This window comes from Rattus norvegicus, chromosome 2 (genome assembly GCF_036323735.1).
Source record: "Rattus norvegicus strain BN/NHsdMcwi chromosome 2, GRCr8, whole genome shotgun sequence".
Classification (NCBI taxonomy): domain Eukaryota; kingdom Metazoa; phylum Chordata; class Mammalia; order Rodentia; family Muridae; genus Rattus; species Rattus norvegicus.
In genome coordinates this window covers 66058810-66082415 of record NC_086020.1, presented here as the reverse complement: position 1 = coordinate 66082415, position 23606 = coordinate 66058810, and the positions used below count along the sequence as shown (strand labels likewise).

The following is a 23606-nucleotide window of genomic DNA, read 5'->3' as shown; positions in this document are numbered from 1 at the left end:
TACCTTGGGTAATTCGAGCTTTTGGGCTAATATCCATTTATCAGTGAGTGCATACTATTTGTGTTTTTTTCTTTTTCTTTTTCTTATTTTTTTTGTCATTTGGTTACCTCACTCAGGATGATATTTTCTAGCTCTATCCATTTGCCTATGAATTTCATGAAGTCATTGTTTTGGATAGCTGAGTAGTACTTACTTATGTCGATGTACTATATTTTCTGTATCCATTCCTCTGTTTAAGAACATCTTGGTTCTTTCCAGCCTCTGGTTATTATAAAGAAGGCAGCTATGAACATAAGGTAGCATGAGTCTTTGTTGTATGTTGGAGCATCATTGTCAATTCACATTCCTTGTGAAATGGGGCTGTATTTCAGGAAAGATCTTTACAATGTGCAGACCCTTTATATCAGTGATGCTCAGCCTGTGGTTATAACCACTTTAGGGTCTTATATTTGATATCCTGCATTTCAGATATTTAAATAACAATTATAAAAAGTATCAGGATTGCAGTTATGAAGTAGCTATAAATGAATTTTATGTTAGTGGTCACCACAACCTAAAGAACTATATTAAATGGTTGTTACATTAGGAAGGTGGAAAACCATTGCTCTAGAGTGAGTTACCACTGATCTTCCCTACTCGATTTACGGGTAAAAACAGTACCATTTTCAAGTTGTGACAAACTTGCCTGACATAAGAAATGGTACCTGTGAGATATTAGGAACAGTGAATGACAGGAACAGATCGTGATGTTTACAAAGGGTGAGAAAAAGAGCTACTATTCATCATTTGTAAATGGAAAATGATGATCACAGTGCTCCAATTCACTGTGATTCAATGATACAATTTTAATTGTTGTTAAAGTATACACTAGTATGCATGAAGAAGTGCATGCTGACAGGAGTCTGATATAGCTGTCTCCTGAGAGACTCTGCGAGAGCCTGTCAAATACAGAGGCAGATGCTCACAACCAACCATTGGATTGAGCATAGGGTCCCCAATGGAGGAGATAGAGAAAGCACAGAGGTAGCTGAGGGGGTTTTCAACACATGGGAATAACAAAATATCGACCAACCAGATCCCCCAGAGCTCCCAGGGACTAAACCCCAAACCAAAGATTACACATGCAGCAACCCATGGCTCCAGCCGCATATGTAGCAGAGGATGGCCTTGTCAGGCTTCAGTGAGAGGAGAGGCCCTTGGTACTGTGAAGGCTAGATGCTCCAGCCTAGGGGAATGCCAGGGCAGGGAGGCAGGAGGAAGTGGGTGAGTGTGTGGAGGAACACCCTCATAGAAGCAGGGGGAGGGTGATGGGATAGGGTGTTTTCAGAGAGTAAATCAGGAAAGGGGATAACATTTGAAATGCAAACAAAGAAAATATTCAATAAAAAAGACTGAAATCTGAAATTTAGTTTCAGCACTCATATCTGACATTTCACACCTTCTTGTAACTAGCTCTCAGAGTTCTTAGACCTCTTACCATCAAATGCACTGCACTTGCTTGCATTTCCATACATACTGAAGTGTGCATACATGTAGTTAAAATTAATAAAATTACATATTTCAAACAATAAAGGAAAATAGACCTCATGAGGTAGAAAGTATTAATAAAGTTATATATATATATATATAACGTAAAACTAAGTGAAAATAAAAACATTGATGTAGCTTCTTTATTGTTTTGAAAATTGGATGAAACAGAAATCAATAGTCTATGCTTTAAGAATATGGACAGTTGGCAAAACTCTGTAACTGCATTGTGGACAGACTTTTAGAGGTAACAAAAAGAACGTCAAAGCCAAATTTCTAATTCCTCAGAATATAAATCCAACCTACAGCATGCTATTTACATCCTTGCTCAAAAACATTGATAATAAATTATGACAAAATAGCAAGAAGTTAAAAACCTCAGGTCTCTCAGAAGTGCAGACAATCCTGAGAGCTCAAAGCAGAAAATTACTTCTGCCCAGGTTCCTGACTCTAGACAAACCCACCTTGTGCCCTCTGTGCCCTCTGGGCACAGGAACCTAAGAGCAGTGAGGGGCAGGACCCTTCCGGTTTCTGCCTGCATGCCAAGAGCTGAAAGCCATTCACCAGGAGCACCAACACACCTGAGAGCAAAGGTAAGAAAAATCTTCTGCTCCAAGTGACCCAACTGGTGTCCTCAGGACACACAAAGTTAGAAGTTCTCTGGGACAGGATACTTCTGGTTTCTGGCTATGCCCAGAGCTGAACTGTACCTGTCCCACAGTTCTCTGTACCCAAATCCCTTGGGAAGAGAGCTGGTCTCAGAGAAGTGCAGACAACCCTGAGAGGTCAGAGGAGACAACTACTCCTGCCCACATTCCCGAACCAAGAGGAAACTTTCTAGTGCTCTCATTACCTTCTGTGCATGGAAACCTAAGAACAGAGAGGGTCAGGACCCTTCTGGTTTCTGCCTGAGCACAGAGCTAAAAGCCAAGCTCCTGGAGCTCTGACACACCTGAGAGCAGAGGTAAGAGTAAATCTTCTGCTGGAAGTGACCCCCTGGAGGATTCAGGAAACACAAACTCAGGAGCAGCTCACTGTTCCCAGATCCAGCTGCAAGAAAACAGGTCTACAGGAGGGAGTTCTGATACAAAGTCTTACAAGAGGGTCAAGCCACTGTCAGAGATAGCCAAGCAAGCTAACACCAGAAACAACCTGATGGCAAGAGTCAAGCACAGTAACATAAGCAACAGAAATGGAACTGGAAAATATCATCCTGAGTGAGGTAACCCAATCACAGAAAGACATACATGGTATGCACTCATTGATAAGTAGCTATTAGCCCAAATGCTTGAATTACCCTAGATGCCTAGAACAAATGAAACTCAAGACGGATGATCAAATGTGAATGCTTTACTCCTTCTTTAAAAGGGGAACAAGAATACCCTTGGCAGGGAATAGAGAGGCAAAGATTAAAGCAGAAAGTGAAGGAACACCCATTCAGAGCCTGCCCCACATGTGGCCCATACATATACAGCCACCCAATTAGACAAGATGGATGAAGCAAAGAAGTGCAGACCGACAAGAGCTGGATGTAGATCGCTCCTGAGAGACACAGCCAGAATACAGCAAATACAGAGGCGAATGCCAGCAGCAAACCACTGAACTGAGAATAGGACCCCCGTTGAAGGAATCAGAGAAAGAACTGGAAGAGCTTGAAGGGGCTCGAGACCCCATATGTACAACAATGCCAAGCAACCAGAGCTTCCAGGGACTAAGCCACTACCTAAAGACTATACATGGACTGAACCTAACTCTGACCTCATAGGTAGCAATGAATATCCTAGTAAGAGCACCAGTGGAAGGGGAAGCCCTGGGTCCTGCTAAGACTGAACCCCCAGTGAACTAGACTGTTGGGGGGAGGGCAGCAATGGGGAGAGGGTTGGGAGGGGAACACCCATAAGGAAGGGGAGGGGGGAGGGGGATGTTTTCCCGGAAACCGGGAAAGGGAATAACACTCGAAATGTATATAAGAAATACTCAAGTTAATAAAAAAAGATTAAAAAAAAACAAAAAAACAAACAAACAAAAAAAAAAAACTACTTGGGATCATCAGAGCCCAGTACTACCACCAAAGCAAATATTGGGTAGTCCAAGACACCTGAAAAGCAATTTGGACTTAAAATCACATCTCATGATGATAATACAGAACTTTAAGAATGACATAAATAACTCCCTTAAAGAAATAAAAGAAAAACACAGGTAAACAGGTAGAAGCCATTAAAGAGGAAACACAAAAATCCCTCAAAAAATTGCAGGAAAACACAACCAAATAAGTGAAGGAATTGAACAAAACCATCCAGCATTTAAAAATGAAAATACAAACAATAAAATTTTCACAAGCGGAGACAACACTTGAGATAGAAAACCTAGGAAAAAGATCAGGAGTCATAGATGCAAGCATCATCAATACAATACAAAAGATACAAGACAGAAGATACAATGGAAAACATTAACATAACCTCCAAAGAAAGCGAAAAAGCAGAAAACATTCAGGATATTTAGGAGACAATGAGAAGATAGAATCTAAGGATAATAGGTATAGAAGAGAGCCAGGTTAAAGGGCTAAGAAATATATTCAACAATATTATATAAGAAAAATTCCCTAGCCTAAAGAAAGGAATGTCAATAAACATGTAAGAAGCCTAGAGAACTCCAAATAGATTCGACCAGAAAAGAAACTCCTCCTGTCACATAATAGTCAAAACACCAAATGCACAAAGCAAAGAAAGAATATTAAAAGCACTGAGGGAAAAAGGTCAAGTAACATACAAAGGCAGACCTATCAGAATTACAGCAGAGTTCTCCCAGAGACAATGAAAGCCAGAAGATCCTGGGAAGATGTCATACAGACCCTAAGAGAACACAAATGTCAAACCAGGCTACTATATCTAGCAAAGTTCTCAATTAACATAGGTGGAGAAACCAGGATGTTCCATGACAAAACAGAATTTACACAAAATTCTTCTACAAATCCAGCCCTACAAAGTGTAATACATGGAGAACTCTAACACAAGCAAGAAAACTACACCCTAGAAAAAAAAAAAGAAGGAAGAAATATCCTTGCAAAAAAAACCAAAAGGAGAGAGACACACAAACATAATTCCACCTCTAATAACAAAAATAGCAGGAAATAACAATCACTATTCCTTAGAATCTCTTAATATCAAAGGACTGAATTCCCCAATAAAAAGACGCATTATTGGACTGGATACATAAAGTGGACCCAGCATTTTGCTGCATACAGGAAACATACTTCAGAGACAAAGACAGACAATACCTCAGAGAAAAAGGCTGTAAAGCAACTTTCCAAGCAAATGGTCTGATCAGAAGGAACAAGCTGGAGTAGCCATTCTAATATCAAATAAAACCAACTTTCAGCCAAAAGTTATCGAAAGAGATAAGGAAGGATACTACATATTCTTCAAAGAAAAAATCCACCAGGATGAGTTCTCAATCTAAATATCTATGGTCTAAATGCAAGGGCACCTGTATTCATAAAATTACCCTTACTAAAACTCAATGTGCATATTGCACCTCACACAGTAATAGTAGGTGATTACAATATGCCACTCTTATCTGTGGACACGTCATGGAAACAGAAACTAAACAGAGACATAGAGAAACTAACAAAAGTTATGAACAAAATGGATTTAACAGATATTTATAGAACATTTCATACTAAAATAAAAGAATATCCCTTTTTTCTCAGCACCCCGTTAGAACAACAATACCAACCAAACAGAGCTTCCAGGGAGTAAAACACCATTCAAAGACTACTTATGAGCAGACCCATGGCTCCTGCTCTATATGTAGCAGAGAATGACCTTGTCAGGCACCAATGGGAGGAAAAGCCTTTGGTCCTGCCAAGGCTGGAACCCCCAGTATAGGGGAATATCAGGCTGGAAGTTTTGTGATTGGGGAAGGGGAACACCCTTATAGAAGAAGGGGAGGGGAATGGGATCTGGGGATTATGACCAGAAAAGTAGGAAAGGCAATAACATTTGAAATGTAAATAAAAAATATCCAATAAAAAATTAAAAACAACAACAAAAAACTTACAACCTCCTTAAACTGTGCTATTATGTTAAATATTTTGCATCTGTTTATGAATTCTGACAATAACATGTATTTAAAGTCTATTTTTATTGAACACTATGTGTAGAGGAACATCTATAAGCCCCCTATGACATCTCCCCTTTCCCTTCTTCTATAAGGGTGTTCCCCCTCACCAACCACCACTCTTTCCTGTCTCCCTGCCCTGACATTCCCATCACTGGGGGTCCAGTCCAGTCTCCTCCCATTGGTGCCCAACAAGACCACCCTCTACTACCTATGCAGCTGGAGTCAGTCTGTCCATGTGTACTCTTTGGGTAGTGGTTTAGTCCCTGGGAGCACTGTTTGGTTGGTTTTGTTGTTCTTATGGGGTTGAAAGCCCCTTCAGCTCCTTCAGTTCTTTCCCTAACTCCTCCAATGGGGACCCCATTCTCAGTTCAATGTTTTGCTGCTAGCATTTGCCTCTGTTTTTATCATGCTCGACTGAGCCTCTTAGGAGTCAGCTACATCAGGCTCCTGTCAGCATGCACTTCTTGGCTTCAGCATTATTGCCTAGGTTTAGTGGCTGAATGTATGTGGGCTGGATCCCCAGGTGGGGCAGGCTCTGAATGGCCATTCCTTAAGTCTCTGCTCCAAAACTAAAATATGATAGGATAGTATGCACACAACGCTCACAAGTACAGCACAGGAAAGAGAAGGAGGGTATTTGTGTCAGTTAGGTCTATTTAGTCAGTTAAGTCCAGTCATATGAAGCATTTGAGCTTAGTTAGATGAGTTTGTGCTGGGAAGGTGAGTTCATGCAGTTCAGTGCCTGTCAGCAGAAGTAGTTGGAGTCAAAGCATAAGGAGGAGCCAGAAGATAAGAACAAATTGCCAGAGTTAGCTTGAAGCCACCTAGAGTAACTCAGGAGAAGAGAGAAGCCAATGTGAATCAGTCCGCATGGAAAGGAGTTTGAGCCAGAACAGCTGAGTGGAGACAGTTAGGAAGAGATCAGAAAGAACAAGAAGCAGTGAGCTTACTCATCAGTAAGCCTCCAAGATAACAATTAGATCAGGCAAGAAAAGTTACTTTTACAACTGTTTGTCATGATTCTTGTATTATAAATCATACGTGTATTCCGAGGTGGAAGAGGTGGCTGTTGGTTAAGAAGACATTCTGAGCTTTCACCACACAGCAGTGAGAACAGCTAAGATCAAAAGCTCAAGTGACAGCAGATGCTGCCGAGGATCTGGAGAAAGAAGATCACTCCTCCATTGTTGGTGGGATTGCAGACTGGTACAACCACTATGGAAATCAGTCTGGAGGTTCCACAGAAAATTGGACATTGAACAACCTGAGGATCCAGCTATACCTCTCTTGGGCATATACCCAAAAGATGCCCCAACATATAACAAAGACACGTGCTCCACTATGTTCATAGCAGCCTTATTTATAATAGCCAGAAGCTGGAAAGAACCCAGATACCCTTCAACAGAGGAATGGATACAGAAAATGTAGTACATCTACACAATGGAATATTAATCCGCTATTAAAAACAATGTATTTATGAAATTCATTAGGCAAATGGATGGAACTGGAAAATATCATCCTGAGTGGGGTAACCCAATCACAGAAAAACACACATGCTATGCACTTATTGATAAGTGGATATTAGCCCAAATGCTCGAATTACTCTAGATGCACAGAACACATGAAACTCAAGAAGGATGACCAAAATGCGAATGCTTCACTCCTTCTTTAAAAGGGGAACAAGAATACCCTTGGCAGGGAATAGGGAGGCAAAGTTTAGAACAGAGGCAGAAGGAACACCCATTCAGAGCCTGCCCCATATATGGCCCATACATATACAGCCACCCAATTTAGATAAGCTGGATGAAGCAAAGAAGTGCAGGCTGACAAGAATCGGATGTAGATCTGTCCTGAGAGACACAGCCAGAATACAGCAAATACATAGGCGAATGCCATCATTAAACCACTGAACTGAGAACAGGACTCCTGTTGAGGGAATCAGAGAAGGACTGAAAGAGCTTGAAGGGGCTCGAGACCCCATATGAACACCAATGCCAACCAACCAGAGCTTCCAGGGACTAAGCCACTACCCAAAGACTATACATGGACTGACCCTGGGCTCCAACCTCATATGTAGCAATGAATAGCCTAGTAACAGCACCAGAGGAAGGGGAAGCCCTTGGTCCTGCCAAGACTGAACCCCCAGCGAACGTGATTGTTGGGGGTAGGGTGGGAATGGGGAGGGGAACACCCATAGAGAAGGGGAAGAGGAAGGGTTAGGAGGATGTTGACCCGGAAATCAGGAAAGGGAATAACAATCGAAATGTAACTAAGAAATACCCAAGTTAATAAAAATGAAAAAAAAAAAAAAAAAAAAGAACAAGTTCTCTGCAATCACTTGGTACAATAGTTTAGATCAAGCATCTAAATATCAAATAATCATCAAACAAACCTTTGAATGGCTTAGATTCAGGAAGATTTTCCGGGCTCACTATGTTGGGGTTTACTATGGTGAAAGAGGAGAGTTGTAAAAATGAAAGAGGAGAAGAAAAGCAATACGATGATGTAAACCTATTTTAATTTAAATGTAAAAAGTTAAAAACACAAATGAGAAAAATTATTTTCGTGATATTAATCCAAAAATAGCATCAATAAAAGTATTATGATTTTATCCTTATGCTATTTTTGTCTTCTTTTTTGAACACAATTTTTAGCGTTGTGTGATGCTAAATTAGGTGTAACATTTTTATTCTATTGAACTTTCAGTAGTTTTCATATATTTGTATGTTTGGCCCTATGAGTACAGCGTGTTACAATTCAGAAAATAATGTAAGATCTCCTTAAGCTACAGTTACTAGAATCCACGAACATCTTGATTTGTAGAACACGTGCTATCTACAGGTAATTACACACTCAACCGCTGAACAATTTTTCAAGGTCCCTAAGTTTAATTTTTAAACCACCGTTGGTTTTCTTCTAACCAAAGTTGGTTGTGAATGAATCAGGAGGATAATGAACATCATTACCATGTACTTTGCTACAGGAAAGCACATATTCCAAGCTCCTATTTCATATAATAGCAAAAATTTTGTAATGGCAATATGAAAGACTTATTCTGGTAACCATAGAAATATGTAAACTTTTGTAGGTTTGGAAGTGGTCATTGAAACTTTTCTGGGGTGACAACTGGGGTGACTCATCACTTATCCAGCCTCATTCTTGTAGTGGTTTTGGACATGAGGACATAGTCTCTGATAGTTCCATTTAGGAAGGGTGAACCTTACATTTTTAAATTATGCTTGGCAAACAACATTTTTCCATGTTAAGGATGTTCTCCAAATTCTGATGTTCCAGCTACCATCTGCTATTCATTTTCACTTTCAATTACTTCAAATTCAGGTGCACAAGTGGGACTCTATTAATTGGAATATACCTCACAGACTTCAATAACATAACTAATGACATTAAAATCAAATTAAAGTATTGTTAAGCTGAATTTATTATCTTAAGAATTTAATGAGATATATTTATGCATCAAGTTGTCATTATGCATATTAAATGTATTTTAATGAACAGTTTGAAAATCTCTGCAATGCAATTAATAGGTATAGTGAGATTACTGATCAAGAATTTAAATGCCTTTTCCCCGGATTTTGCTACCTACATGTATATTTTTTTTCTTGTACAGTTTCTGATGATTTATTTATGATGAAGACAATAATCCCCCAAAGTGCATTCCTCTGAAGGATTGACTAATTTTACATCGAAGCAAGCTTTTTAACAGCTTTAATAACAAGTTCCTAATTAAGTTTTTGACTTCCACAGTACTTTGGAACACACTAGAATTGTTTAAAAATAAAATAAAATTCTATTACATTAAGAAGGTAAGAGAAACAGGGTTTTTCAAAATAAACTTTCAGTATATAAACATTTTTAAGTATTGAGACAATGATCTGGCATTTATTTTACAACCGTAGAGTAAAAAATTGCCGGAATGAAGAGATTAAATGTAAATTACTTGGAACCTAAGAGCAAACTCCAGACCATATCTCTCCACTGGTCTCATTAGCACTACTTCCAGCCAAATGCAAAATCCATGTATCATCAAGAACTCACATGCACGTTCAATTTTCTCTGATTTATCAACTGAATTTTTCACTGAATAATCATTTTTTTCATTACACATGAATAAATTGGGGGATGATGTTTATTTTATTAGTCTTTTATTATAAATAGTATCCCCATAATTGTTACTTTGATGGCTCAAGGCAAATCTCTTCTGAGAAGTGATATACAGCCTGGAGCTTTAAGGATAAGTTAAATTGATCCTTCAGGCATTGTCTATTGACTTCTTCCACAAAACCTGAGGATTTATCTCATCATTTCTCCCCCCCCCAAACAGCCTCAGCTCTTATAAGTTCATTAATATTATAATTCTTCAGAAAATCTTGTTATGCATTAAAGGTCAATATCAAAAGTTAATATAGTATACTTATTTGGAAATATGTTTCCCAAGGAGTATTGACTTGTTTTCAGTAAGCCTCACTGTTCTTTTTTCACATAGAGTTCCTTTGTATGTTGGTGAGATTTTTTTTCATCTTATGAACTTGGAATAGTTTGTTTACCTGGTGGATTGGATTCCTTCCCATCCGATTCATCACTTTAACTCATGTTTTAGGATGAGGAAACACAGAAATAGGCAAAAGATTCAGTACTGACATGGTTCTATAGTAGCAGAATTTGATTTGCTCCATAACCCACTATTTTCAAATGGAGACATCAAGAAGCCAATAATTAATGAATTTCAAGACAAGGCCTGGATACCAAAAACTACTGATGTAAATCTCAGTCCAAGGGTAGCAATGATGGGATTGGATGAGCTGTTCACTCACTGACATAGGAAAGTATGAATCTATCTAGTCTTGCTATTTGTTCTATTCAGAGTCTCCATGTACTTTGTTGTTTCTATCAAGCTTAACATATTTGCATCATCTTAACCCAGGAGTTGCCATTCTCTCTTATCTGAGAGAATAGCCTATATTCCTACATTTGAAATTGGTTGATTGGTCTTTACTTTGCCTCCTATTCTCTGTATGTCTGGTATTCAGAATTATTTCAGTTTTGTGTTGCAGCCACTCAAGCATATCTCCCTTTCCTTTCACTGTGTCATATTTATTACTGATTTTGATTTTTGCATCTTATAATAGATTTAATATGTTGTACACTGTGCATATTTTCTAATATTTTCTAAAGCACTGCTCATACCAAGAGTTTCTTTGTGTACTGTTCTGACTTGTAAAAAGCAAGTACTTAGTAAATATTTTGTTCTCATCATTTTAGGATTAACACTTTTATTGGTAATACTGTTTGATTTATGTTGCTGGGATTAAAGATTCTGACAAAACAATAGTTAGGTTGAAGGAACTGGAAGTCTGTTTTGAGTCAAGAACCAAGGATTTATAGTTTTACTGTGGTAAAGTCACTGTGCTGGTCACATAACATATGCTATCAGGAGCAGAGAGAATGAATACATGATAACTTGCTTGTTTGAACTCAACTCAATTTCTCTATTCTCACACATTTCAGAAAACCATCCAATGGGAAAGGCACAGCTCAGTGTCATGCCCAGGTAATGGAATCACACATTGTAATTTTCTTCTCAGCTAATTCTAAATTTTGTCAGGTTGACAGAGAAGACCATAAGACTAAGAACTGTGCCTGGGAAGTCTTATGATATTACGTACCAGACTGAGATAGATCATTAACTTTGACTTGTATATGTAAAAACGTTTGTTCCAGTCTCTTACCAGCTATCATAGTGACCCAAATCTCTGATTTAATATTCTCTTTACTATCTTCATAAAAGAGTAACCTCCTATAAGTTGTTCCAGAAAATGTGATTGATTTTGCTAGATGGACAACAGGAAGAAATTCAGGAATGTACACATTCTTTCATCATTTCAAATGATTATTTTAATTTGCTTTCTAAGTTATGGTAACAGTTGTAGAAGTATTGGTTACTACAGATTCACACACAGTAAAGTGGTGTCATTGTAAATAAATACATTTCATGGTTTCTTCCTGAACTGCTATACTGAAATTTTATTCATTTTACCTCTAAAGTGAATTTGTCTACATTACTGTACTATGTTGAACATTTTGTTGTAACATTTTTTTTCTTCATGTTTAATGTTGAGGGATTTGGCTTAGCAAAATAACTTTAACTTAGTCTAAAATATAAATACAATAACTATGATGGGGGCAGCATTTGGGTTGAAAATAAAATGTAAAACAGTTGACAAGAAAATATTTATGAAAACTACATAAAATGCAAAAGCGACAAAATTAGACATAGGATATATGATTTACATATCTTAAGGCAGAATTGAGTTATCTCTACTTGGTTTGTTTCCAATCCTAATATCAGAGATGTTAAAAAGGTAGATAAATCAGATTCTAAAGGAACATCTGAAATGGGGATGCTTACCTTTCTAGCTAATAACCAATTCAATCTTTTAAAACATGTGCACAAAATATAAGCATGCCCATCCTTAATTTCTCTTTTAAACTATATTTGTTATATTTAATTTAAAATTGAATTATATAAAAGTTCATGACATTAAAATTCATGTCAATTTATGAAATGTTTTTCATCCTTTTTTGTGGTATTTATTTTTAAAGCTAAAAGGATTTTAAGGATTTCCTAAGTATGCTTTAAGACCCGCCTCTGTCATATGCCACTTGCTGGATCTAGACCAGTCACTTCTCAGTAACTTTCCCATGTGGGAAACTGGACTGGCATCCCGTGCAGCACTCTCCATAGTTCAGATTGGACGAACTGAGGAGCTAATTGGTAACTGGGAAGGGTTGAAAAATGGAATGGGTTACTATCACCACCCTCAGCCTAGGTAGCTCCAAAGTTTGAGCTTCTGTTTCTCCCCAGCATCCTAATAAAACCCATAATTCAGGACCAATGGCAGGCTTGGTTTGAAGAAGTGGGTAGAGACCACACAGATCTGCCCAGATCTAGTTTAATTGGGCCTTCTTGACCTGGTTGTTCCAGATTCAAGCATCTGCTGTGGCTGACTGGGTATGGATCTCCTCCAACTCAGGCCCATCCTTGAGAAAATACCCACAGAGCGACCATAAGACCAGAGGGTAAGGCCTCATACTCTACAAGCTGTACCTCTGGGCCTTCGATATGAACATTGTGCTGAACAATAAACTTCCAGGATCCCTTGCACTGTATCATTGTGTCCCCAAGGGTGAGAAAGCATTCGAAGGATGCATCAGTGACCATTGCATACATCTTGTAAAGGACCCACCCTGCAACCATATTTTCTGTGGACAGAATTCATCACATGGAATTTTTTTTTAATTTATTAACTTGAGTATTTCTTATATACATTTCGAGTGTTATTCCCTTTCCCGGTATCCGGGCAAACATCCCCCTCACCCCTCCCCTTCCTTATGGGTGTTCCCCTCCCAACCCTCCCCCCATTGCCGCCCTCCCCCAACAGTCTAGTTCACTGGGGGTTCAGTCTTAGCAGGACCCAGGGCTTCTCTTTCCACTGGTGCTCTTACTAGGATATTCATTGCTACCTATGAGGTCAGAGTCCAGGGTCAGTCCATGTATAGCCTTAGGTAGTGGCTTAGTCCCTGGAAGCTCTGGTTGTTTAGCATTGTTGTACATATGGGGTCTCGAGCCCCTTCAAGCTCTTCCAGTTCTTTCTCTGATTCCTTCAACGGGGGTCCTATTCTCAGTTCAGTGGTTTGCTGCTGGCATTCGCCTCTGTATTTGCTATGTTCTGGCTGTGTCTCTCAGGAGCGATCTACATCCGGCTCCTGTCGGTCTGTACTTCTTTGCTTCATCCATCTTGTCTAATTGGGTGGCTGTATATGTATGGGCCACATGTGGGGCAGGCTCTGAATGGGTGTTCCTTCAGTCTCTGTTTTAATCTTTGCCTCTCTCTTCCCTGCCAAGGGTATTCTTGTTCCCCTTTTAAAGAAGGAGTGAAGCATTCACATTTTGATCATCCGTCTTGAGTTTCATTTGTTCTAGGCATCTAGGGTAATTCAAACATTTGGGCTAATAGCCACTTATCAATGAGTGCATACCATGTATGTCTTTCTGTGATTGGGTTAGCTCACTCAGGATGATGTTTTCCAGTTCCAACCATTTGCCTACGAATTTCATAAAGTCGTTGTTTTTGATAGCTGAGTAATATTCCATTGTGTAGATGTACCACATTTTCTGTATCCATTCCTCTGTTGAAGGGCATCTGGGTTCTTTCCAGCTTCTGGCTATTATAAATAATGCTGCAATGAACATAGTGGAGCACGTGTCTTTGTTATATGTTGGGGCATCTTTTGGGTATATGCCCAAGAGATGTATAGCTGGATCCTCAGGCAGTTCAATGTCCAATTTTCTGAGGATCCTCCAGACTGATTTCCAGAATGGTTGTACCAGTTTGCAATCCCACCAACAATGGAGGAGTGTTCCTCTTTCTCCACATCCTCGCCAGCATCTGTTGTCCCCTGAGTTTTTGATCATAGCCATTCTCACTGGTGTGAGGTAAAATCTCAGGGTTGTTTTGATTTGCATTTCCCTTATGACTAAAGATGTTGAACATTTCTTTAGGTGTTTCTCAGCCATTTGGCATTCCTCAGCTGTGAATTCTTTGTTTAGCTCTGAACCCCATTTTTTAATAGGGTTATTTGTTTCCCTGCGGTCTAACTTCTTGAGTTCTTTGTATATTTTGGATATAAGGCCTCTATCTGTTGTAGGATTGGTAAAGATCTTTTCCCAATCTGTTGGTTGCCGTTTTGTCCTAACCACAGGGTCCTTTGCCTTACAGAAGCTTTGCAGTTTTATGAGATCCCATTTGTCGATTCTTGATCTTAGAGCGTAAGCCATTGGTGTTTTGTTCAGGAAATTTTTTCCAGTGCCCATGTGTTCCAGATGCTTCCCTAGTTTTTCTTCTATTAGTTTGAGTGTGTCTGGTTTGATGTGGAGGTCCTTGATCCACTTGGACTTAAGCTTTGTACAGGGTGATAAGCATGGATCGATCTGCATTCTTCTACATGTTGACCTCCAGTTGAACCAGCACCATTTACTGAAAATGCTATCTTTTTTCCATTTGATGGTTTTGGCTCCTTTGTCAAAAATCAAGTGACCATCGGTGTGTGGGTTCATTTCTGGGTCTTCAATTCTATTCCATTGGTCTATCTGTCTGTCTCTGTACCAATACCATGCAGTTTTTATCACTATTGCTCTGTAATACTGCTTGAGTTCAGGGATAATGATTCCCCCTGAAGTCCTTTTATTGTTGAGGATAGCTTTAGCTATCCTGGGTTGTTTTTATTCCAGATGAATTTGCAAATTGTTCTGTCTAACTCTTTGAAGAATTGGATTGGTATTTTGATGGGGATTGCATTGAATCTGTAGATTGCTTTTGGTAAAATGGCCATTTTTACTATATTAATCCTGCCAATCCATGAGCATGGGAGATCTTTCCATCTTCTGAGGTCTTCTTCAATTTCCTTCTTCAGTGTCTTGAAGTTCTTATTGTACAGATCTTTTACTTGCTTTGTTAAAGTCACACCGAGGTATTTTATATTATTTGGGTCTATTATGGTGTCGTTTCCCTAATTTCTTTCTCGGCTTGTTTCTCTTTTGTATAAAGGAAGGCAACTGATTTATTTGAGTTAATTTTATACCCAGCCACTTTGCTGAAGTTGTCTATCAGCTTTAGTAGTTCTCTGGTGGAACTTTTGGGATCACTTAAATATACTTCATATCATCTGCAAATAGTGATATTTTGACTTCTTCTTTTCCGATCTGTATCCCCTTGACCTCCTTTTTTTGTCTGATTGCTCTGGCTAGAACTTCAAGAACTATATTGAATAAGTAGGGAGAGAGTGGGCAGCCTTGTCTAGTCCCTGATTTTAGTGGGATTGCTTCAAGTTTCTCTCCATTTAGTTTAATGTTAGCAACTGGTTTGCTGTATATGGTTTTTACTATGTTCAGGTATGGGCCTTGAATTCCTATTCTTTCCAGGACTTTTATCATGAAGGGGTGTTGAATTTTGTCAAATGCTTTCTCAGCGTCTAATGAAATGATCATGTGGTTCTGTTCTTTCAGTTTGTTTATATAATGGATCACGTTGATGGTTTTCCGTATATTAAACCATCCCTGCATGCGTGGGATGAAGCCTACTTGGTCATGGTAGATGATTGTTTTGATGTGCTCTTGGATTCGGTTTGCCAGAATTTTGTTGAGTATTTTTGCGTCGATATTCATAAGGGAAATTGGTCTGAAGTTCTCTTTCTTTGTTGTGTCTTTGTGTGGTTTAGGTATAAGAGTAATTGTGGCTTCGTAGAAGGTATTCGGTAGTGATCCATCTGTTTCAATTTTGTGGAATAGTTTGGATAATATTGGTATGAGGTCTTCTATGAAGGTTTGATAGAATTCTGCACTAAACCCGATTGGACCTGGGCTCTTTTTGGTTGGGAAACCTTTAATGACTGCTTCTATTTCCTTAGGAGTTATGGGGTTTTTTAACTGGTTTATCTGTTCCTGATTTAACTTCGATACCTGGTATCTGTCTAGGAAATTGTCCATTTCCTGAAGATTTTCAAGTTTTGTTGAATATAGGTTTTTATAGTAAGATCTGATGATTTTTTGAATTTCCTCTGAATCTGTTGTTATGTCTCCCTTTTCATTTCTGATTTGTTAATTTGGACGCACTCTCTGTGTCCTCTCGTTAGTCTGGCTAAGGGTTTATCTATCTTGTTGATTTTCTCAAAGAACCAACTTTTGTTCTGTTGATTCTTTCTATGGTCCTTTTTGTTTCTACTTGGTTGATTTCCACTCTGAATTTGATTATTTCCTGCCTTCTACTCCTCCTGGGTGTATTTGCTTCTTTTTGTTCTAGAGCTCTTAGGTGTGCTGTCAAGCTGCTGACATATGCTCTTTCCTGTTTCTTTCTGCAGGCACTCAGCGCTATGAGTTTTCCTCTTAGCACAGCTTTCATTGTGTCCCATAAGTTTGGGTATGTTGTACCTTTATTTTCATTAAATTCTAAAAAGTTTTTAATTTCTTTCTTTATTTCTTCCTTGACCAGGTTATCATTGAGTAGAGCATTGTTCAATTTCCAAGTATATGTGGGCATTCTTCCTTGATTGTTATTGAAGACCAGTTTTAGGCCGTGGTGGTCCGATAGCACGCATGGGATTTTCTGTACCTGTTGAGGCCTTTTTTTTGACCAATTATATGGTCAATTTTGGAGAAAGTACCATGAGGAGCTGAGAAGAAGGTATATCCTTTTGCTTTAGGATAGAATGTTCTATAAATATCCGTTAAGTCCATTTGGCTCATGACTTCTCTTAGTCTGTCTACATCTCTGTTTAATTTCTGTTTCTATGATCTGTACATTGATGAGAGTGGTGTGTTGAAATCTCCCACTATTATTGTGTGAGGTGCAATGTGTGTTTTGAGCTTTAGTAAGGTTTCTTTTACATATGTAGTTGCCCTTGTATTTGGGGCATAGATATTTAGGATTGAGAGTTCATCTTGATGGATTTTTCCTTTGATGAATATGAAGTGTCCTTCCTTATCTTTTTTGATGATTTTTAGTTGAAAATTGATTTTATTTGATATTAGAATGGCTACTCCAGCTTGCTTCTTCTGACCATTTGCTTGGAAAATTGTTTTCCAGCCTTTCACTCTGAGGTAATGTCTGTCTTTATCTCTGAGGTGTGTTTCCTGTAGGCAGCAGAATGCAGGGTCCTCCTTGCGTATCCAGTTTGTTAATCTATGTCTTTTTATTGGGGAGTTTAGGCCATTGATGTTGAGAGATATTAAGGAATAGTGATTATTGCTTCCCGGTATATTCATATTTGGATGTGAGGTTATGTTTGTGTGCTTTCATTCTCTTTGTTTTGTTGCCAAGACGATTAGTTTCTTGCTTATTCTAGGGTATAGCTTGCCTCCTTATGTTGGGCTTTACCCTTTATTATCCTTTGTAGTGCTGGATTTGTGGAAAGATATTGTGTAAATTTGGTTTTGTCATGGAATATCTTGGTTTCTCCATTTATGTTAATTGAGAGTTTTGCAGGATACAGTAACCTGGGCTGGCATTTGTATTCTCTTAGGGTCTGTATGACATCAGTCCAGGATCTTCTGGCCTTCATAGTTTCTGGCGAGAAGTCTAGTGTGATTCTGATAGGTCTGCCTTTATATGTTACTTGACCTTTTTCCCTTACTGCTTTTAATATTCTTTCTTTATTTTGTGCATTTGGTGTTTTGACTATTATGTGACGGGATGTGTTTCTTTTCTGGTCCAAACTATTTGGAGTTCTGTAGGCTTCTTGTATGCCTATGGATATCTCTTTTTTTTAGGTTAGGGAAGTTTTCTTCTATGATTTTGTTGAAGATATTTACTGGTCCTTTGAGCTGGGAGTCTTCACTCTCTTCTCTACCTATTATCCTTATGTTTGATCTTCACATTGAGTCCTGGATTTCCTGTACGTTTTGGACCAGTAGCTTTTTCCGCTTTACAATCTTTGACAGTTGAGTCAATGATTTCTATGGAATCTTCTGCTCCTGAGATTCTCTCTTCCATCTCTTGTATTCTGTTGGTGAAGCTCGTATCTACAGCTCCTTGTCTCTTCTTTTGGTTTTCTGTATCCAGAGTTGTTTCCATGTGTTCTTTCTTGATTGCTTCTATTTCCATTTTTAATTCCTTCAACAGTTTGATTGTGTTTTCCTGGAATTCTTTCAGGGATTTTTCGATTCTTCTCTGTAGGCTTCTACTTGTTCTCTAACGGAGTTCTTCACGTCTTTCTTGAAGTCCTCCAGCATCATGATCATATATGATTTTGAAACTAGATCTTGCTTTTCTGGTGTGTTTGGATATTCCATGTTTGTTTTGGTGGGAGAATTGGGCTCCGATGATGCCATGTAGTCTTTTTTTTTTTTTCTTTTCTTTTTTTTCGGAGCTGGGGACCGAACCCAGGGCCTTGTGCTCGCTAGGCAAGCGCTCTACCACTGAGCTAAATCCCCAACCCAATGCCATGTAGTCTTGGTTTCTGTTGCTTGGGTTCCTGCGCTTGCCTCTCGCCATCAGCTTATCTCTAGTGTTACTTTGTTCTGCTATTTCTGACAGTGGCTACACTGTCCTATAAGCCTGTGTGTCAGGAGTGCTGTAGACCTGTTTTCCTCTCTTTTAGTCAGTTATGGGGACAGAGTGTTCTGCTTTTGGGCGTGTAGTTTTTCCTCTCTACAAGTCTTCAGCTGTTCCTGTGGGCCTGTGTCTTGAGTTCACCAGGCAGCTTTCTTGCAGCAGAAAAATTGGTTTTACCTGTGGTCCCGAGGCTCAGGTTTGCTCTCGGGGTGCTGCCCACGGGCTCTCTGTGGAGGCAGCAACCAGGAATACCTGTGCCGCCCCTTCCGGGAGCTTCATTGCACCAGGGTTCCAGATGGCCTTTGGTGTTTTCCTCTGGCGTCTGCGATCTATGTACAGAGAGCAGTCTCTTCTGGTTTCCCAGGCTTGTCTGCCTCTCTGAAGGTTCAGCTCTCCCTCCCAGGGGATTTGGGTGCAGAGAACTGTTTATCCGGTCTATTTCCCTCAGGTTCCGGCGGTGTCTCAGGCAGGGGTCCTGCTGCTCCTGGGCCCTCCCCCATGGGAGCCCAGATGCCTTATACAGTTTCCTCTTGGGTCAGGGATGTGGGCAGGGGTGGGCAGTGTTGGTGGTCTCTTCCGCTCTGCAGCCTCAGGAGTGCCCACCTGACTAGGTGGTGAGGCCTCTTTCCCAAGGGGTCTGGGAGCAGAGAGCTGCTGCGGACCGGTATCCGCGGGCGTGGGACCTCTGGCAAACACAGGACGTGCCCGGTCCTAGATGAACTCTTCCTCTGTGTGTCCCGATCTCACCAGGCAGCTCTCTTGCAGCAGACAAGTTGGTCTTACCTGTGGTCCTGAGGCTCCAGTTTGCTAGCGGGTTGCTGCCCACGGGCTCTCTGTGGCGGCAGCAACCAGGAAGACCTGTGCCGCCCCTTCCGGGAGCTTCAATGCACCAGGGTTCCAGATGGCCTTTGGTCTTTTCCTCTGGCGTCCGAGAGGTATGTACAGAGAGCAGTCTCTTCTGGTTTCCCAGGCTTGTCTGCCTCTCTGAAGGTTCAGCTCTCCCTCCCACGGGATTTGGGTGCAGAGAACTCTGGAATTTTCAAATAAGAACAGCTCCAAGGTAGGTCTGGCCACTGACTGAATCTTGCTGTGGTTCAGGCTGACCCAGACATCTGGATGTCCGTCAGAGCCTCTGGTAGGAATTGCAGTAACAAGTTCTTAACCAGCCTCTAACAAAACCCTGGGGATCACAAAACCTGCCTATATGTAGGACTGTTGTCAGTTGACTACCTCTGGGGTATAAAACTCTAATGCCAATAATTCAGCTAGAACCATGTGGAGGCAATTCATATAGATTATGTACTATAGATTAGCTCTAAGTCAAAGATCTCCAACACTTGGATTTCAGAGAGAAGTAGGAGCACAGGCTCTTGGCCTGGTACTCTTCACTTTCTAGCTAGAGGCAATGATGCTGAATGTGCTCTGCCATATTTATCCACTCAAGTAACCGCTCCCCAGTCTATGAGTTAATCACTATTTCCTGGTCAAAGTTGAATGCACCTTTCTCAACCTGTACATAGAGCTTCCTGCTGCCATTGCCCAGAAGATTGTGTAACACCAGTTGTACAGCAAAGGACCACCACCTCCTGCAGATATACAGGTCTTTGTTCTCTTCCTCCAATAATGTGAGTTTCTCTGACTTTGAGACATAGGTCATAGACAGCATATTCCCCAGAGACACATTATTAAAGCCTTCCGTCTGTCTCAGGTCACTATAGTGGGAAATGTTGATGTCCCAGGGAAGCCAGAGCCAGCAAATGTGAGAACATCAAGGGAAATGATGTCAGAGGTGAAGAATTTGTCCTACTGAGAGGTGGGACAACAAGGCAGCTCCTTTCAGCAGCTGCTCAGTACTTGCCATCAACCCTTGGAATTTCACACTAATGGTTTTGTTCAACATGGCCACTAAGACTTCAAACTCCCATGTTGGAGTAGAACCCTGAAGCACAGACTAAGAATGTATGATCCTTTTCTTCAGTAAGGCCACCAGCCAAAGCATATTGGCATAATTTTTCAGGGTCCTGGTCACAGAAAATGCAGGTAAGCAGGATATAGACGTAGGGGGATTTGGGGGATATATGGAGCAGTACACCCAGCCCTCTGTACCAAGTGGTCTTAGAAAATTATGGGCATAGAGGCTCTGCTTAGATGACAGCAGGTCTAATGGCAGTCAAGGATAGACATACTAATGGCACTGGGCAGGATCTGCCATGAGCCCTACTGCAGTTTCTTTCTTGGAAATCCCTCCCTTTTTTGTATTTTTAATAATTTAATGCCAACCACCTTTGTCCTATCTATAAGTTGTGATCATATAACATACCCTCAAAAGTAAATTGAGTGGTAACCAAAACATAGTATGTTGGATTATTATAGAGAAATATATGAATAATGAGAAAAGAGGAGGCAGATGATGATTTCGATGGGGCAAAATATTCTCTGGTATAATAATTCAAAATCAAACTATCTTGCTAGATAAAATCTGGGGAGAAATAATACCCAGTGCCAAGGTTCTGACACAATTACTACATACCATATTTTAGATGTAATAAAAAAGTAACCATATGTAAAACAAGGAGCAGAATAGTGACATCAATACGTAAAGCTAATGAGCAGTTGACTTTTTTGCCAACTTGAAAAAAACCTAGACACATGGGAAGAGAGAACCTTAGTTGAGGGACTAAAATGATCTGTTGTCATGGCTGTGAGACATTTTCATAATTTCTAACTGAGGTCCAGCCCACTGTGTATGGCATCATACTTAAGCAGTCAGGTCTGGGCTTTATAAGAAAGGCAGCAGAGAGCACCAAAGACTGTGGAGGATTGCTACAAAATGCTATCTTCTGTACATAGTGTGGCTGCTCATTCTATCTCACAGAAGCTTTGATTACAAGATACACAAAATCAATCTAGATGATCCCAGCATAGATACAGAAGGTGGCATCTTGACAAAAGCAGCACATACCCTCTTTACAAGGCTCAAGGTTTGTGTCTCACGAGGGCCAAAGGATAACTGTATGAAACAGTGTTTTCTTCACATAGCAGGATGACTTCATATGAGCTCATGAGACATCTTGCTCAATACCTGTTCAAGTACAAAAAGAGCAAACAACAACATGACCAGGTGAGACAATATTGGGTCACACCACTATTGGCAAATAATGGGTACTACTGAAGGAGAGTCAACTTGATCTATGATTATGGCATCTGATAATAAAACACAAGCTCACTAGATGACCATACGTTCAACAATATGTAGGCAACGAATATTAGATTTGAGGAATTAAACCAAAGTCAGAAGGTTTAGTGTGTGGTGATGAAGGGTAGATCTGGAAGGATTTTGAAGTTGTGGGTGTATATAGTCAAAATTCATTGTACAAAATTCTAAAAGAACTAAATAATATATCTCAAGACTTAATTTTAAAGAATTTAAAAATTAAAGTGCTAAAACTAGTTTTTAGGTATGAATTTATTCATTTATTCTTTGTTTTTGTTATTTTTCCCCATTTCTCCTCATTTACACACACACACACACACACACAAATGCTATATGTAAATGCATAGATAAATCAAATGGACTTGACTTACATCAAAAGGCATGAGTTGTATAGACTAATGGGATTCAATGCTTCTACAAACACACATACACTATGAAACTAATGACACTCCACACTTATACCATCCCTCTTCTTTCTATGTCCTAGCAATTAATAGTGACATAGCCACTATACTAGTTTTCCTTTTTGATTGCACATATGAAAAAAATTACTGTTCTTCTCACTTCATTTTTGCTTAACCCAGCCCAATGTTATCAATTTTAGTACAGTAGAATGGTTTTATTATTCATTATGACTGAAAAACAATTCATGACTATATAGGGAATGTTCTCTTTAATCGCTTATCAGTTAATATACATGAGCTTTATATCTTGATGATTTTGACTCACAATGCAATGATCAAAGAAATGAAGAACTCTTTTCACCATACTCATTACATTTCTTGGAGACATATTTTCAAGTATATATATGCTGACCACATGCAAGCTCTGTTTTTATATTTTTGAATAATTTCTATACTGTTCTCCATACTGTATGTAAGAATCAGATTGTAGGAATACAGCAGCAGAATTTATGATTCTATTTTTTTCAATATCACCATGTTATCTTGACAGCTGTTGAAAATACATGTAGGACAAGTGGAATGCTGTCATTAAACAGATAATTAGATTAAGGAACTTTAGCAATTCTCAAAACTGAGATCTGAGAACAATAGGCACTTGAATATGCTCCTGGCCATATTCCTATCCTGGAGCATATGACCACGACAGTCCATTAAGAGGACCATAACAACTTGTCACTTAGCATAAAACCCAGTGTTCTCCGTCATGAGTTATCTAGAAGGGCCAGGGAGTGTAGCCAATAAGTGTCTCCTTCCAGACATTTCTTCCTGCAAAAGGTACTTAATCTCTGGTTTGCCCTGATTAAGACTTCTGTACTTTTTCCATTATGAATAAACCCTTTGAACAAGTAAGGACTGATTCTCTTCTCAAGGACCTCCTCCTTTGTGTGAGGGGAGAAGTCTTCAACAGACAAAACTGCACTTAAGACTCCCACTGAAGGCCCCTCTGCCCTGCTGACATCCACCTTCAGCTAAGGTGAATTCTCTCTACCCTGGGTCATTGCAGACCAGACCCATGTTCACCCTGCCTCTTTGTCAGACCCCTCCCCTCTATATCTTAACTCTGCATAGTTCAGAGCCTTGTCTTGCTGGGAGGAATTTGAGAGCCAGCCTCTACCCCAGCCCATGCCCCTATCTTAGGCTAAGATTTGTCTC

The 23606-nt window shown here is 39.7% G+C and overlaps 1 pseudogene; it reads right to left on the bottom strand.

Annotated features, from left to right (window-relative positions):
- Nucleotides 1-1716: 1716 nt before the first annotated feature.
- Nucleotides 1717-23606, bottom strand: part of Dpp3-ps3 (dipeptidyl peptidase 3, pseudogene 2) — a 56135-nt pseudogene continuing 34245 nt past the window's right edge.